The sequence below is a fragment of the Pollachius pollachius genome, assembly GCF_949987615.1.
Source record: "Pollachius pollachius genome assembly, chromosome: 7".
Classification (NCBI taxonomy): domain Eukaryota; kingdom Metazoa; phylum Chordata; class Actinopteri; order Gadiformes; family Gadidae; genus Pollachius; species Pollachius pollachius.
The window spans coordinates 17,968,917-17,983,297 of record NC_136940.1 but is presented as its reverse complement, the minus strand read 5'-3'; positions in this window follow the sequence as shown (position 1 = coordinate 17,983,297).

Below are 14,381 nucleotides of genomic sequence, written 5' to 3'. Positions count from 1 at the left end.
ACCCTGAGACAAATATGTTAACCATGAACACATTTAATGCAAATGGAAATTGTATCTTCATTAACACATCATAACAAAAGCAAACAAAACAGGGTTGCGGATGACAAACCAATCAAAGGTTATTCATTAAGCCAGGCCCTATGTACCTCCTCAAAGTTTTGCTTTCACAAAGTTATATAAAGCTATAAATGTTGTATACTAGGATATCATTCTCATAAGTACAACAACTAATAAGGACACGAGACCGTGAGCATTTGATATGCGATTTAGTATTAAACTCAGAGAAGGCACATATAACAACGTCAGCATGTAGCATAAGAGAGGGCGTGACCGCGTCCCATGAGGGACAAACTTAAACAGTCAATACACAACATATCCCTCCCCCTTTACTTTTGATGTAACCTTACAAAATCAAAAACATTTCGCTGTCTCAGTATTCTCTCTAAAACAAAGTATCTGCATTTTCAAAGTAACGTTCAACAAATTATTATTACGGAACCAAAGCCTGAACTAGGGAAAGAGGGTAGACAACCTCAATTCCCAGACTGAACCCTGGGGATTATTCTGCCCCAATGTTGAGGGTTCCTCCCTAAATTGCAATGACAGTCTATCAGGAGGTCGTCTGTTTCTTTTGGGGTAAGTATGACCTGTAGGTAAATCTATCACGTGAACAATGAGCTCAGGTGAGCCGTCAAGGCCACCAGTAGTGTGGCCTTGATCGAGGTGTCTTTTCCAAACAAGTTGGTCATTGGTTTCCACTGTATATGACACAGGACCTGTTTGTGCCACAACTGTCGCCGGTGTCCACTTCACACCTTTGGTGTAGTTCCGGACGAGAACCCTGTCTCCGGGTGTAAAACTCTGAAGCTTTGCTTTGCCTCGTCGCTTCACTTGAGCTCTCTGGGTAAGGTGTACAACCTCATTTGTCTATTTAGGTCTCAGTAGGTCGAGTCGGGTGCGGAGTTGTCTCTTGAACATAGGTGAGGCAGGGGACACTTTTGTCGTAGCATAAGGTGTTTGCCGGTATGACAACAGGAATGCACTATGGCGCCGGTTGAGGGACTAGGTACTTTGAGAGGACCTTAGAGCCTGCTTCATTGTCTGTACAAATTTCTCCGCAAGACTGTTTGAAGCAGGGTGATAAGGTGCAGACTTGATATGTTGAATACCATACTCTTCCATAAATATCCTGAACTCTTCAGACACTAGCTGAGGGCCATTATCACTTACGAACTGTTGTGGTAGTCCAAAGTGACTGAAGATAGACCTTAGCTCTTTGATGGTTTTCTCTGAGGAGGTGCCCTTCTTGACAGCCACCTCAGGCTATTTACTGTGAGCGTCGACTACCACTAAAAACATGTGATTCTCTATTGGTCCCGCAAAGTTTATGTGGACTCTTTGCCATGGTTCTTCAGGCCAGTCCCATGGAGGTAAGGGAGCCAGCTGTGGGAGGTTTCTCACTTTCTGGCAGGCACCGCATGTCTTCGCTTTTTCCTCTATAGCTGCATCCAGGCCTGGCCAACAGAAATAACTGTGCAATTTCTTTCATTTGCACCACACCACAGTGTCCTGAATGGAGCTCGTCGAGCACTTTCTCTCTCAATGGCGGCGGAATGATGACCCGATTGCCCCACAAGAGGCATCCAGACTGGATGGACAGCTCGTTTTTCCTCACCAGGTTAGGCTTAAACCTTGGTGACATCTCTCCTCCCATCCCACAAGTGACCATATCCAGAACCTCAGACATGACCGGGTCAGTGTGCGTGTGTTTCTTCACATGAGCTGAGGTTACCGGAGCAGCAGTCACATCTTTGAAGTAGAAGACCTCTGCTTGTGTTGGCTTAGCGTGCGCGACCGGTAGCGGAAGCCTCGAGAGTCCGTCAGCATTGCCGTGCAGGTCCGACTTCCTGTAATTGATGTCATACTGTTGGGCCGACAGTAGCAGAGCCCACCGCTGCATACGGCTAGCTGCCAGTGACGGGAGGCCACTGTGAGGACCAAATATAGAGGTGAGAGGCCTGTGGTCCATCAGTAGAGTGAATTTTCTCCCGAAAAGATACTGATGGAATTTCTTCACTCCAAACACTATAGATAATGCTTCCCTCTCAATCTGTGCATAATTGGATTCTTCCTTGCTCAGTGTCCTTGATGCAAAGGCAATCGGTTTCTCTTCTCCTGATGGCATGACGTGTGACACCACTGCACCAACACCATAGGGTGAGGCATCACATGCTAGTTGAAGTGGTAATGTGGGGTCAAAGTGGGTGAGGGCCTCTGATTGAGAGAGGGTTGTTTTCACATCTTTGAAAGCTGCCTCACATTTGTCTGTCCACTTCCATGTCTTGGTTTTGTTTAGGAGCTCATGTAGTGGCTTCAGTCTATTTGAAAGGTAAGGCACAAACTTTGAATAGTATGTCAGCAGGCCAAGAAATAATCTCAACTGGCACGCATTCTTCAAGTATGCCTTGCGAAGTCCTGTGCTATCGATTACATGTCCCAGGTACTCGACGGAAGGTTGGAAAAACTCACACTTGTTTTTCGTGACCCTCAGACCATATTCCTCCAACCTTTGTAATGTAGCATCCAGGTTCCTTAAGTGTGACTGTTCATCTGGTCCTGTGATAAGCAGGTCATCCAGGTAGCACTGCACCCCTGGTAGCCCACTCAGAATTTGGTCCATTGCTCTTTGAAACAGTGCTGGAGCAGATGTGATTCCAAAAGGGAGCCGCCGGTATCTGTAGAGGCCTTTGTGTGTTACCACGGTAAAGTAGTTCCTGGACTCTGGATCCACAAGCATCTTGAGATATGCTTGACATAAGTCTATTTTCCTAAACTTCTTCCCTCCAGCCAAACCAGCAAAGAGGTCGTCTATGAGGGGTAAAGGATACTGTTCAGCAATCAAAAAGGGGTTCACCGTTACTTTAAAATCACCACAGATCCGTGGGGTTCCGTCCTTTTTCATTACTGGAACAATTGGTATAGCCAATTCACTTGTGCTCACTGGTTCCATGACCCCACTTTTGACTAATCTGTCTAGTTATTTTTCTACTTTGGGTTTGATGGCATATGGGACAGGTCTAGCTTTGAGACACCTTGGTGTGGTCCCTGGTTTAACTGTGAGCTTAACCGTAATGTCTTTCATGCTGCCAAGTTCTTCATCACAAACTTTGCAGTGTTTTTCCAAGATCTCCTTTAAGTGACTTGTGTCACCATCACTGACCTGAAACACTTCTTGCCAATTAGGTCTGAGCTTTTCCAGCCACCTGCGGCCTAGTAGCGCTGGATGGTTTCCTTGAATGATGTACAGTGGAAGAGTCTTTTTCTGCGTGCTATGGTTCACTGTTACATCCACAACTTAGTTTCAACTTTGTCTCCCGAAAATTAAGGTGCTACAGCTTCTCCTTGTAAACAGCATCCAATACCATAGAAACCCCTGGGTCAGAACAGTGGTGTGACCCAGTATCCATCATCCCCGTCTGTAACAGCAAAAACGTGCACTGTATCTTCTTCATCAGAATCTGAGTAACTCTGCTCATCCTGTTCATCATGTTCCATCTTATTCACTTGTTTTTTCTTGTTTCTTTGAAAGCCACTTATCTTTGTCTCTATATTCTGTTTGTGTGTCTGGGTCTTTTTCATTTTACAGGCACATTCAATTCGGCCTTATTTACCACAGTTTTGGCAGTCCGAGCCTTTACACCAACACTGTTGCCTGGTGTGCTGTATTCCCACAGCGGTAGCAGGGCTTGCCTGTTGCAGTCATGTTCTTAGACTCAAAAGACAACCTATGCACATGGGAGGACGCCCCCAGTTGCTGTGCTTCTCAGGCAGCCATCTCCATTGATGTTCTTATCTCTATAGCCCTATCCAGCGTCAGCTTAGCCTCCGACAACAGTCTTTTCTGGATAGCCTCACTTCGTAGACCACACACCAATCTGTCACGTACGGTGTCATTGAGTGAAACTCCAAAATCACAATGTTCCGATAATTGTTCATTACAGCTACGAACTGTGAAACTGATTCCCCCTCTTCTTGTTTTCTTTTGTGGAATCTGAACCTCTCTGCGATCACCAGTGGCTTAGGGGAGTAGTGATTTCTCAATATTGTCACTGTTTCCTCATAGGACAAATCCCCTGGCTTGGCAGGTTGTACTAGACTGCGCAGCAAGTTGAATGTTTTGTATCCCATAACACTCAAAAATGTGGGCACCACAACATCATCTGCAATCTTGTTAGCAAGCACAAAATATCCAAACCTTTCGGTGTATGAATTCCATGGTTCAGTGTTTTCCTCGAATGGTCCGATATGTCCAATCAGAGCCGCCATTCTGTTTTTTTTTTTTATATTTTACTTTCCTTCCTGTGTCTCTTCACTGCCGGTCTCGTTGTTACAGAGATTCCTCATTTCCCGCCGCAGCTCAGTCCTCTGTTTCCGTTCACTCTGCAGTAGCCAGCTAGTAGCCTCACACAGCCAGCCACCCGTTGGCGCCGTATATCCATGTCATTTCTGATTGGAAAAACCACAGATGTTTATGATCTCAATTAAAATACTTAAATGGGATGTTTATTTATTTCATCGCGCTTTATCTTGACAAAACATAAAGCCTCAGATGAATGTCATAAAATGAACCATATTGAAATGTTCTAATTTGACTGGATCACACCACAAGGCCTCAATGGCAGTGCGCCTTAGGGCCAGGGGTTCCTCAGAGGGGTGTAAATTGCCATGGGGAACATGGATGGAAGAAGGACATAGTCCCTTGGGTGCTACAAGATCCGATGTAGGGGGGTCCTTCGTCATACAGAAGTTGGGGTTGAGGAGAGGCAATTAATCTGTGATTGGAGTTTCGGAGCAAAGGTGAAAGGCCCTGGGACATGGGAGAGGTGGGTAAAAGGGTACCAGAGTGGTTAAAGTTCAGTAGAGAAATTGGAAAAAGGTTGCTGGGAGAAAGCTGTTGGGTCAACGGAGGGCTCTGGCTTCGTGGCACAGATGAAGAAAGGAACAATTGCTTGCCATTTTGTAATGGAGCGATTTGTAGTACACGTTGTGAAAATAGTACAAAACTGTTTGTGTACCATGTGCTATTTGCACCCACATTTGTAAATTACAAATTGTGATGCATGAACCTCTTCTTAAGAACCCAATCCAATTCCAGTAATACATTTGTAGTAGCTAATTCATGAATGATAATTTTTCGCCTTGATATACAAACTGCAGTGGTTCTATTTAGTTAGTTGATATCACACCCACTATTATGAGTTATGATCTAGGCATGCACCTCAACAGTTCAAAGCATTCCACATCTTCTGCACCCCAAAATGTGGTTAAAAAAGGGCATCTCACTTCTGAAAAGTGGATTTTGTGAGCAGACAACATCCCTAGTAATTTCCCCTGGCACAACAGCTGAGCATACTCTTCTGTGTGCAATGACAAACGGAAAGGGTTAGCCTGTCCCTGCAGAATTCCTCAGAAACATCGCTCAGATAGACCTAATTTTGCCCAAGGCTCTCTTCACCTGCTTCTAACCAAAGCAATAAATTAGCAAATATCTTCAAGTATACCTGCTTCCTGGACCGTGCACAAACTGTGCAGACACAAGGGCATGCTGTTCTTTCTCATGAGCCTTGGGAAATTAAGAACTTCCACATATTGAAAGTTCACAAGGTCTTATGCACATCTTGGGGAAATTGTATTGTTTTACGATTTTTTGGTTTCCTATACATTTCATTCATTAAAACTGATGTTGAGTTTATTGAGTTTGCAACACCCAGGAAATTAACAAGTGAAAGTGAAATATGAATTTTGGTCTGAAGTGACTTACTTTGAAAAAAATGCAGTACTGTAAAACAATTAAATTAAAAACATTTACTACAAAATTCTGTTTGAGAATGATGGAGCCTATAAAAAAGACAACGATAATCTAACCTATTTGAATGTATTTTATTGTGTGTCGGCAGCACCACGTCCGCATCGAAAACCTTTGAATAAATTTTCCAAGAAAGAAGGGACCAATGCGGAGGGTATAGACTGAGAGAGAGAGAGAGAGAGAGAGAGAGAGACAGAGAGAGAGAGAGAGAGAGAGAGAGACAGAGAGATAGAGACAGAGAGAGAGAGAGAGAAAGAGAGACAGAGAGAGAGAGAGAGAGAGAGCTCTTGGAAAAGAGAACTAAATTCAGGTAGGTCACCTGGGATTAATTAGCTTTTTTGAAACCCACCAAGCAGATGTCAAGGTAATCTCAGTACATGGACCGCAGAGGTCGGGCCGACACCGTATCTCAGAGCCCATCCACCAGCACAACGGGTGATGCTACACCATGTCAACTTTTAACCACAACCACTGTCGTGCCAAATCCTGACCCTTTTACCGTTCCCCACTGTCCTCCTCGCCTCATTAACAGAAATTATATAAATAGATGGCCGTTTTACAAGTGATTTAAGCAAGCCACTTTTATGATCAGAAATGCCTTAATTAATAATGTCATAAAATATAGCTCATTATGAGTTGGTATATATATATATATATATATATATATATATGTATATTTAAAGGGTGAAATGGTTTGTGTATTTGTATTGAACTTAGTTCATCCTAAATACAGATGGATATAGACAGATGGATACATATTAGATTTATATATAGTGTTTTTACATATAGAGTCCAACTACCCGTGTGCGACGACCCGTTTGCGATGGCAAACCCTGCAAAGACACCTAACCTTATTTGACTGAACAAAGTTGAGATGTGCTTCTGATGTTGTCTGATTTGTGAGACTACTCCAAACCAAGCTCCATGACAAGACCATGACATCACTTGCGTTGTGTGCGCTTATATATTATTTAAATGTATTTTCAGATTTTATTTCAGTGTGGTGTGCTAAAGTATTTCTTTGATTTATTAACGTTTTGCATTTACACATGGTGTGCTCAAATATGTATTCAAATGTTTTATTTGCGCAAGGTTTTCTTGAATATTGGATTATTGAATGCGTGCATGGTGTGCTTAAACATTGTCCATTTATTTGATTTGCGCATAACTTGGGTCATTTTTTATCTTTGAGAATACACAGCTAACCTAGGCATTTTCTGAAAGATTCAAGCTGTGGAAGATGCATTTCGAAGATGTAGCTATGTTTTATCAACTCACATATCAGTTAAGACCAGAACTATGAGTCACGCAAGGTAGCCTATTAGACCAACTAAATTTAGTAGATACAAGGCCCATCTTAGGCATGTACGGCTGTGTTGCTTTTTATTTGAGGGGTTACAAAAGGAAGGGTCCACATATTTAGTGAGGGTACCTTTGGAAATTAAGGTAGGATGTAATAATAATACCAACAACAACATTAAGATCCGCTCAACTACCTCAGCTGGACGTCTGGTACCGCCATCGCTAAGAGCAAGCAAAGGTCGATCAGCGAAGTCACAACTTTTCTCTGTTTTGGGACCTCAGTGGTGGAACGAGCTCCCTATCGATGTCAGGATCGCAGAGTCGCTCACCAGCTTCCGCAAAAGACTCAAAACTCACCTGTTCAGAGTTCACCTCGACTCTGCATAGAAACCAATGCACAGCCACCATTGAATGTTGTACGTCCTGGCACTTGTACATTGCACTTATTCAAGGTACTTAATTGTGTAGCATCTACAGTAGCTGCTATCATTGCTTTACACGGGGAATGGGTTAGCCTAGCGATTGTAATACTTGCACTTGGTTCTATGAACATCTTTACTGTACCGACAGCGATATATATTGTTTCACTTCTTATGACAAATGTACTTATTGTAACAAATGCACTTATTGTAAGTCGCTTTGGATAAAAGCGTCTGCTAAATGCCCTAAATGTAAATGTAAATGTAAGATCGGAGTTTGTAAGATTGAGCACCTCCCAGTTAGAGGTAAGGTGACGTTCTGAATTTAAAAAACATTGTATTGTTCAGTCTAACTGGCTGTGCTGGATTGATTGCATGGGTGGAAGGGGTTTTGTGAGATTCAATAGTATGTTTCTTGTAAACAAAGTGAGGTACGAGCTGGCCAGCATTTTTAATTCTAGAATATATGTGTTATAGGATGTGACCTTATTGATAATATTATTAAAATCACAATCGATCAGAATTGACGATGGATAAATCCAGGGTTTTTTTTAAGCTACGAGTTTCCGCCCGCGCGTTGCGAGCGCTCAACCTCTAGTTGTAATTAAACCCATAGCAATAATGTGGAAACCCCAGTATATGATTTAACAAATTTCTGAGCGCATAACATGATAACATTTTGCCTATAATGTTACAAGGTATAACATTTTGGTTCACTTATTACATAATAAAGCAAGCATAATAATTTTCTACTTATTTCACACATTTCCGCCACGCTTGTATGTCATGAGATTCGACCCTGAGGGCGACTCACACTTGATGCTTTATATGCAGACGTCGATGTTGTTTAGACATCAGTAGAATCAAAGGGGGGTTTAGGGAGCGGGGCTTGCATGGCGCGGGATATGACGTAGGTTCTTAGTTCGCAAGAGGCAGGATAAGTGTGGCCGCTGTCACTGTACTTTGTTTTGATTTGACCATAGACAAAATGGAGGCAGAACGGGCAGAACTTATCGCGCTCATCAGAGCATGAGTTTGAGACAAATAGAAGAAACGACGAAGAAGAAAGGCGTCGCGAACGTCTGCGTTTCCGGAGAAAGAGAGCATATTTTTTTTTGCTTCATTTCACATATAACTAACGCTTGGACAAATGTAATTGATTTCTGTGTTTAGCTGGGAAAACAGGGAGTGGAAGAACGGGACCCTATAATGTTCAGCTGACTGTTGTCAGTAATAACAATAAAAAAAATAATAATTACACGTGCAGCTGTGTACAAATTACAGGATTTGTTGTTCACACAAAGGTCCATCAGGAGAATATCAGGACTTACACGTGTGTCTGAAAGCAGCTAGTGAGTGGGCATTTGATTACATTATAAAATGAGTCAATTTATGGGTATCAGGGGCAATTGTTCAATGGAAAGTGTAGTATACTATGCATGCAAATAAATTATTCAATGGCTTTTACTGTTATTCAGGGCTGAAAAGTGCATTGACATTTTAAAATGCATGACAACTACTATTGGTTAGTCGAAAATAATAATCCTCATTAAGATTAAACATCTCTTTCAGTGTCCTGGCCAAGACAGGCAGCACTAGCCTTCAGTCACACATAGCATATACACAAAACATAAGAAAAATGAGAACAACTAAAACAGTCCACAAGGGGGAGGGGGGATATCAATATCGTAAGACATTTCGGGAGGCTCAAGGAAGACAGTAATATTAAGTTTGAGCAACAAAGTGTAAATACATTTCCAGATGCTTAAGGAGGAGAGTAATATTACATTTGAGCAACAAAGTGTAGTTTTGTGGTGGTCTCTATAGACATAATTCACCATACTGTGTTATTGACATGTTTTCGTTCTGTGTTATAGGGACGTTGTCTCTTTATGACCACGTGACTTGTGTGTTGATATGCCGGTCGGCGTGATGTTTGAATTCAACGGTTTATTTGTGACAAAATTAACAACCTGCCGTTGCTTGTCAACGTGAGAAATTGTCTCTTCACTTCTTTTATCGCAATTTCTACAGTCAATAGACATAATGTCTTACCTACGAGAGTTTCTCGACGGCGATGCGGTTAAAACAAACAGAAGGGGGGAGGGGGGGATATCAATATCGCAAGACATTGCGGAATGCGGGATCGATCTTGCCGTTGTCTTTCAACGCGTACGTGCGTGTGTGCATGTGTGTGCGGTGTACGTGTATGCGGTGTCCTGTGCTGCCTTTAGGGCACTTTATGGTCCCACGTTCACACAACGCAAGGGGGTTACGGACCCCTTACGTCCTTGCCGACCCTCCTTGCATCCACCACAAGGGCCAGACGTGCAACGGCCCTTGCAGCAAGGGCTGTGATTGGTCCGCTTACTACAACCCAACACAGAACCATAAACGTTCACGACTGCGTCGAAGCGTCTGCATGGTCATTGCAGACGACCCAGCAGCAAGGGCTGTGATTGGTCCGCTTACTACAACCCAACACAGAACCATAAACGTTCACGACTGCGTCGAAGCGTCTGCATGGTCATTGCATTGTGGGAATGTGGGACCATAAAAAGGCCTTTAGTCTTGAACCACTGTGTCAGCGTGTGTGTGTGTGTGTTTGTGCGTGTGCGTGTGTGTATGTGGTGTGTATGTGTGTGCGTGCGTGCGGTGTATGTGTGCGTTCGCGAGTGCTATGTGTGTCTAAGCTGCAGGCCGCTTGGTGTGTGATAATTATTGTTCAAACTGTTATCAATTTAAGCTTTATATACTGTAGATCATATATACATACAGAAAACACAGTTATGTTTCAAATTTCTATCATCTGATTCGCGTTCCCTCGAGGATGGGCACTCAAGTCTTTTGTCCTGTAAGTCGTTATTCGCACCGTTGGGGTGGATCCATAAAATTACAGTATCCTTTCATATAATGACTGCATGGGGGGTGGGATCTGAAACAGGAGGAGGCGCGGCCAGCTTCTCTATACTCTGAAATTGTAACCATTGCTGAGAATAGCTCCCGTGTCTTTGCCTGCCGGGTTTCCGGGTTGACCCTGCTGTTCCATAATGGCGGCCCGCTCCACAGTGGCACAGCGTTAATGACTCAGAAAATGCAGGCAGGCGCAACTGCTCAACGGGTGGTGAGGCGGTATGCCGGCCATTAACGCTGTTTTAATAAGCAGTTCTGGAGGTTTAAAAAGCTAATCAAATCTAATCCATATATATATGAGAGGGAGAGGGAGAGAGAGAGTTTTCGTGTATTATCTTTGATGAAAGGCATTTGACTTCATAGCTTCGGTAAAAAAACAACCTGTTCCAGAGAGCTACAATATGATCTCTACGTATGAAAAAAAAAAAAGAGTACAAATACAAAGAGCTCTGAATCAGACTTTTTTTAATTACATTTTTGAAAGTCACCCAAGCCCTGTGTGAACATGTGTACCAAGAGGGAAGCTTTGCAGGAGCTAAGCACCGCGACGGCTCATCGAAGTGACTCTAAAGCACCTATACTCCTGCCAAAGCAGCGTGTTTGGCCCAATCATAGTGACTCACAACAACATTTAATTTCCTTCCTGTTCACTCCTCGTTCACGAAATTAGGAAGGGCTGCAAATCTGAGATATTCTGACAAAAATACATGCACACAAAAGAGAAACATTGAAAAGGAAAGAAGAAATAAACAAAGCGTGACATCCATAGCGAGATGCAACTTAAGTTGTGCTACATGCATGTACACGCACACACACACACACACACACACACACACACACACACTCGCTCATGTTGTTGGCCACGTGCCCGCTGTTAGTGTCAAGAGGGAAAGTGGCCGCACGATTCAATTTTGTGTCATTTGTCTTTGACAAACGGTAATGGCTGTCATTTTGTGTTGCTGTGGCTTGCGGTTTGCTTTTCGCCATGTGAAATGAGGTGCAGAGAGGGGACTTTGCATGACTATGACTCCACGTATTCCTGGTGTCAAAACAATTGTAATTTAAAGTCACATTACCATAAGCTGCTTATGCCACGGTACTGTCGGTTTCAGTCCCTTGGATGACATTGAATGGCGTTGAATTATTCTGTAATAAGCTAGATCCGTACATAACATTGTTTGCAGAGGAAATGTCTAATCCCACACAAATTATAGATTTTAACCGAGGAGACACACTGGAGTAGTATTATTTGTTTTTGTTTGTCTTGTTGTCACTGACTATTCCGTGTGTAGTTTAGTAGGAACACCATGATTGGGTTACGGCTTAAATTCCCCCTAGGACCTACTATCCGAATATTTCTTTGCAATTAGTTGTATGTGATACTTTGGATAAAGACACCAATTTGCCTATGTTATCCCTATGTGTCATTGGTAAAGTGAGAGTGAAAACCATGAACTAGCTAGCATTAACTTTACGCATATAATTGCCTTTTATTTAATCGTATGATTAAATAAAAGTGTTATCAAGTAAGTATGTTTATTAAATAGCAAGAATGTTTAAGAATGCATATAGAATCATAATAAAGTGTTCAATTGGTGCCTAGACTTTTGCAGTAAAGTGTGTGTGTTTGTGTGTGTGTGTGTGTGTGTGTGTGTGTGTGTGTGTGTGTGTGTGTGTGTGTGTGTGTGTGTGTGTGTGTGCGTGTGTGTGTGTGTGTGTGTGTGTGTGTGTGTGTGTGTGTGTGTGTGTGTGCGTGTGTGTGTGTGTGGGGGGCTGCATGCATTTCTGAGTCTTACAGCTTTCTTGTGCTCTATTGGTTGTATGCTATTGTCCCCAGCCTATCAGCCTATCTTGGAAGGCTTTTGCTAAAAGCTTTGAATATAAGCTAAATGATTAAATGTAAATATCAAGTGACTTAAAAACAATTCCACTGTCTGTCATGTTGGCTTTGGTAAGGGTTTGGTTCAGCTGCACGTCTAGCCAACAGGTGTCAGGATATATTATTCCTCCTGTTGTATAATTCTGAAGGAAAAAGGAAAGAAAAATCACGTAATTTACACGTGCCCCTAGTGCACCTCAAACGTTCTTTTTTAGTTGAACGTTGTTTGACATCTTCTGTTGTTTCTTCTTTTTCCAGTTTCTGCGATTAATGTGTTATGATATGCTTGAACATCAACAGCAAACTGTGGTGGTGACCCAATAATTGGACTTTAGCTGTGTGAGCTTGTTATATTAGGCAGGTTTACATTAAGTGAGACCTACCAAATAATCTTAAGCCTGACCATAGAAATATATTGCATGTGAAAGCATTCAAATGCACACACAGGCGCACACACAACATTGTGCACACACAATACTGAGATTATCCCTCACCCTATTTCTTATACACACTCTCACACATACTCTCCCACTCTCACACCCACACATTGTGTGGGCTCAGATATTTAGACAAACTTGCCACAAAACGGCCATAAACATTACAAACAATTGTGTGCTGCCGCCGGATATATAGAGAGAGCAAAGAGTCGGGTTTCGACACTCCATCATAATATCCAGCGAGTGGCTCTTAAAAGTATAGTGGATCAAACCATGATGGATAGCTCTCACATTAGCCTTCGTCTGGAAAATCCTTGTTGGCGCTGGTCACCCAGGTATTCCATCATGCTCGTGGGATGCTGCTGAAAGAGGTGGACGTGTAGGCCTACCACCCATGCAATCTGTCACACTTGTTCAAGGCACACCGAGGAGCAATTAACTTTAATCATGCTTCAACTGGCTCAATAATTCCAAATGTAATCACAATTCGTCAGACGTACAGACATTAAATTTAGACTTAGCATGTGGCACGTTTCCTCTTCCACCCGTTCCCAACTTTGTTAACCAAGATAATTGTGACGGAGTAAAAGTGGAAAAAAGTGTCTCGCTTGTGTTTATTTGTTTCCGTGGCATAGCAGTAGATGTGCAACCTCTGACTGTACGGGGGTTGTATGCGTGTTGGCGGGTATACACGTTTGTGTGGGAAGCTTTTTTAATGGCTTGCATTTGCGGTTCTGCCTCTGCCTCTTGTTTACATCTGTTCTAGAAAGCCGGCTTCAATGTGAATAAGGGCTCATTCGATTACGGCTTAGAGGGATTTAAGATGAATTTTGTGTGTTGGAGTGTGTGTGGAGGGTAGGATGTGAGTGTACGTGTGTGTGTGTGTGTGCCTTCGTTCCTTTGATGGCAAAGACTCTGGCATCAGCAGTGGGGGGGAACACCATTAGTTACGTGTGTCTTGTACACAACCTTTGGGCTTATATTTAGTTGTGAGGCAATCCGACCCGTTCGACCGCCCTGATGCGAAGGTGCCATCGCTATAATCACTCTAAATTACCATTGGCCTTCGGAGACTAGATCGCGGGTTAAGGCTCTACCTTAACACTTTGTATTAGAAACAAAGTCAATGTCTTTGCTTAATCAATTACAGCCCGCTATGTCCCCCTGCGGCCGGGCTGTATTGATAGAACCTTGAACCCGGAACCTCAAAACTGCAATTTGTAGCTTCTCACTGCATGTTTTTTGCATTTGTTTAAATGAATGTGGTAAGTTACTGAATGTCTACAGAATAAAAGCAATCCATGAACGACTCCATCGACCCAGGGAATAGTGCTCTCTCATTGAGTTTGCTCTGTGCCGACCAATGGCAAGAAAATCACCATGAGAGGACTTGAAGTTATAGGTGAAGTGGATAACCAATTTTTTTTAATTTTTACATAAAATATATAAAAGAACCCGCTATTACTACATTGCCTAATAACGATTTGCTACTTGTTTCTTGCTTGTTTATGACACTCGATTTCAGTTTTCCCAACGGCGTTCATTAGTTGTAAGTCCAATAGAAA